The sequence below is a fragment of the Electrona antarctica genome, assembly GCF_951216825.1.
Source record: "Electrona antarctica genome assembly, chromosome: 1".
NCBI lineage: Eukaryota > Metazoa > Chordata > Actinopteri > Myctophiformes > Myctophidae > Electrona > Electrona antarctica.
The window spans coordinates 38,562,370-38,567,369 of record NC_136806.1 but is presented as its reverse complement, the minus strand read 5'-3'; positions in this window follow the sequence as shown (position 1 = coordinate 38,567,369).

Below are 5,000 nucleotides of genomic sequence, written 5' to 3'. Positions count from 1 at the left end.
TAAAACCTTGGAGTGAGATTTGATGGTACGACCGCAGCATAAGGTTTTGTGGCGTGTTCAGGGTCACCACCACACACCAAAGTCATTTATTTGTATTAATTTTGTACTTTAACACATTTAATCCCGTCAACGAGTATACTCGTGCTGATTAATGTGCTGGGCACTCTTGACAAGTAGGCTCGTCTTGAGACGTTTCATATCGCAATATAAGTTTGCCTATTTTCCATTTTTGGAACCGCTCCGGTTGCTAGGGCCCCGTCCGCACTGTGCCTCATTCTCCATAGCCATTAGCTTCTGTTTTAGCCTCTGCCTTTGCATGCTATTTTTTCGGAAACTATGGTGCTATCCGTGGTTTTGAACTAATCACCGATTTTCTGAGGTAATTTCTGATTATCCGGTGAGTGCGATGGGAACATTGCATTTTCTAGTGCAAGATTTTCATTTTAGCTCACTAGCATTGATGCTATGCTTTATGGGGGCCATGCTATGCTAAAATGGCACCCCAAACCAGACGCGCATCACAATAGAATTGCTTCTCATCACGTGGCACCCAAGCCCCGTACCAACTTTCATCCAGCAGGCGGCACTCATTGTGTTAAGTAAGATATATCAATATTTACAGCCATTTCCCCAGTTTCAGGACTTATAATCCATACCACCAACTATTAAATGTGAACATAGATATGAAATCACCAACCACCAGAGGGATCATTGACCAGGTAGCCAACAATAACAAACCTCAGAATTTTCTACAAGCGTGACTTCTGATTGCAATGTGTGACGTAATGATCAGCTGAGATGTGAATGAGAATAGGAATGACTGACAGCTGATTACAGCTTAGGCATGTGTCCCTGTATAAACTAACGCTGTGCCTCATTTGTATTCGACTATTTAGGCCAAATGTTTGCCTCAGAGTTCATGTGGAACTTGAGATAAAGCTGTTTTACCATTACAATTCCTGTGTGTGGTTAATGCTATATAGTAGCTGAATATATTATAGGCATGCAATACATGACATTGCTGAGGTTCTGATTTATTACGGGACTTGAAACTTGCATGAAAAGGACTGTTTAGACAAATTAGAGCCTATTAGCCTATATGCTAATTGTTTTGAGAGCGTGGATCTCAGCTGTAACACTGCCAAGGGTTAGGGTTCTATTCTAGCACAGCATTAACACTGGGTTATAAGGTTCCAACCGTTTCTTTGCTATATATGATATTGGTTGGTTTGCAGTTAATTATTTACTTTTCTGCACCTTTGTTTCACCCCACCCTCGACTATATTTATAATTCTATATTTCTACTACTGGCCTTAGTGCCTTAATAATGTATCATTCTACTGACTGGCTCTACAACTTTGTATGATAGCCTATATGTTGGTAGATGTGGTGGGTGTGTCACTCGATTACCCTAATTACCCTCATTGCAAAGACAGCTTCTTGATTTGTATATAAACACGCCTACTTTGTAGTAATTCATTCCTGATGAAGACCCGATATAGGGTCGAGACGTTGAATCTTTAATAAAATACTACTGGGAGCATTAAGAACATTGTGTGGACATCCTACCTTCTTTTTCTGCATTTCTAACCAAACCACTTTGAAATCTGTGTTAAATTCATGCACGCATGCACACGCTCGCTCGCACATGCAAACACACACACACACACACACACACACACACACACACACACACACACACACACACACACACACACACACACACACACACACACACACACACACACACACACACACACACACACACACACACACACACACACACACACACACACACACACACACACACGGTGGAGGCAACCATGTATCATAGGGAGCCAGGGGACAGTCACAGATGCCAAAGAGGAGCCAGAGATCAAAGCGGCGACCTTCCACTTCCCAGATGGCCGCTCCACCTCTTGAGTTTGGTTTCCAAGAGCACAGCAAAAATACTGCCAGGGTCTATTTACTAAATTGTACATGCACACTTGTGCACATAGCCGATTTGTCAAGCCGATTTGTCAGGATGTACTGTACTGTATAAATACCACAGTTATGATTCATATAGTACGTGCACTCATATGCCTTTCTCTCTACCCCAACCTGTCTTTCTCTATTTCTGTCTGTCTTCACTTCATGCTACAAGAGTGAGAATGGAGGCTTGAAGGATCATTCCATCAGAAGACACATGATTTATACTTTAAATATTCTCACATTAATTTATGAAGACTGTATAGTCCAATACTGTATAATTTAGTGTAGTTTGTGAAGGTGATGGTGCTAATGGTGTTAATTATAATTAAAACCTTAAAGCATTAGAGGCTAGGTCAGAAGGCTTTATGGAATTACTGTGCAGTATATGTGACATTAGAACTTAATTGTGTCTATATTCAGTAGACGCTCAGAGGAATTAGTGAGCCAAGTGGATAATTATTATAATAACAATGGTAGAACATTTAGAAGAAAGAACTGTCCTTTTTCTGTATGTCTTTGTTGTAATTAAACAGGATTGTTTTATTCAAATGAGCCCCTTTTTCTTGTTAGCGCACCTGTGCTCTCCCTGTCTTCTTAATTAAAAGAAAGAAATTGTGTAAATTTCTACATCCGCAGACTGAGCTTCTGTTAGCAAATATTGAGCCAGGTAGCATCGTGCTAATTAACGTTACCAATCTGGTGGGAGGATATTTACATAAAGAGGTGTGCTGGGGAGAGAGAGAAAAAGGCAAAAAATAAAAGAAACAGGAGAGGTGTTTATACCTGGTAGGTGATGTGTCGCCCTGAGGCCTCAACAAAACTTCATTATTATTGCGTAAAATGCACTTCTATTCTGAGGTTAAGTGTTATATTAAAAAGCTGCAGGTTCCAACAGTATAATGCACTTTTTATTCTCAACTGAAAATGAACGTGTAAATAATGTTTGATTCCAGTGGTGTAAAGTAACTAAGTAGCCTACATTTACCTAAGTATTGTACTTTTTTCCACTACATCTCAGAGGCAAGTATTGTACTTGAACTCCACTACAATTATTTGAAAACTTTAGTTAGGCTACTAGTTACTTTGTAGATTTGGATTATTATTACAACACGTATTACATTACCCACTTCAGCCCTATATTTCGGCCATTAGGAAATAGCCGATCTACAATAATTGTAGATCTGCTATTTTCCAAAATTATACATTTTATACATTTGAAAACTTGAAATGGGACATTCTGCATAATGAGTACCTTTGGTACTTTTAAGTACATTTTAATACCAATAATTTTGTACTTTTACTCAAGTAAATTTTGAATTACGGACTTTTACTTGCAGTATTGATACTTTTAATAACATGCAAGTACTTTTTCCATCACTGTTTGATTCAGACAGTGGTTCACCCTAGCAGGGTGCTAATGACATCAGAGACAAAATAAACTATTAGCAGCTCTGATGAAAGTCACAACCCACTCAAATTGCTGCCTTAGGAATAGCAATTAGTGATAACTAACACATGCATGTGTGGGAACTCAAACCCTGCTTTTCTGAACAGAATGGATAATAGGATATCAGAATTATATTATAATCATAAAAATGTCACACAGCTTGCTGAGTTACTGTTCTGTATACACAATGATGTGATTGTGTTAAGTGCTGTATCCTAGTTTACTTGCCCGAATCGAATCTAAAAGTAACGATAAATGTTTCCATTTTTTTACTGTCCTCTACTCTTACAGTACCTGCAGCGCCTCTCCTGGGTTTCAACACTACTGTTGCTGCTACAACATGACCCCTGAATGACCCCTGAATGTCCTACTGTTGCTGCTACAACATGACCCCTGAATGTCCTACTGTTGCTGCTACAACATGACCCCTGAATGACGCCTGAATGACCCCTGAATGTCCATAGGTCTTCTCCTGGGTCCTCTCCTGGGTTTCAACACTACTGTTGCTGCTACAACATGACCCCTGAATGTCCATAGTGATCAACACTACTGTTGCTGCTACAACATGACCCCTGAATGTCCATAGTGATCAACACTACTGTTGCTGCTACAACATGACCCCTGAATGTCCATAGTGATCTACACTACTGTTGCTGCTACAACATGACCCCTGAATGTCCATAGTGATCAACACTACTGTTGCTGCTACAACATGACCCCTGAATGTCCATAGTGATCAACACTACTGTTGCTGCTACAACATGACCCCTGAATGTCCATAGTGATCTACACTACTGTTGCTGCTACAACATGACCCCTGAATGTCCATAGTGATCAACACTACTGTTGCTGCTACAACATGACCCCTGAATGTCCATAGTGATCAACACTACTGTTGCTGCTACAACATGACCCCTGAATGTCCATAGTGATCAACACTACTGTTGCTGCTACAACATGACCCCTGAATGTCCATAGTGATCAACGATACGTTGTGAGCTTGTAGATCGGCTATTTTTGGCAAAGACATTTGGGGGTGTAGACAGGAAAAAACTGTCCAAGTACAGAGACTCAGGTCCAGTTTACCAAGTCTAGAGGGTTTAAACTTTTAGGTAGTGTAAGTGATTTTCATTGATTAAAATAATTGTTAAAAAGCTCTATATTGTGATAGAATATTTTGTTACCTACCTGAAAATGACAGGACAGGGAGACCTCTGTTACTGAACAAACACTCTATAGCAATGATTACTATCAGAATATAGTGATTTAACCTTACAAAAAAAAATCAAAATATCATTATAGCATATGTCATATAAACAGCTCATATGTCATATGAGGTGTTTGAACCTCATATGACATGATCAGTCAGGAAACTCAGTGCAGTTGCTTGCTCATTGGGCCGCCTTAGCATCACATTCACATGATTCACTTCATCCAATCACACACTCATTCCATCTTCATACCGGATATTTAAACTGGAAGTTTGCACTGCTCATCCTTCTTGCTTGTTGCTGCACACTGATACTGCTGCAGCTGCACTGCTGTCTGCTTAAACTTTTGCTGCTCACCCTCCTCCACT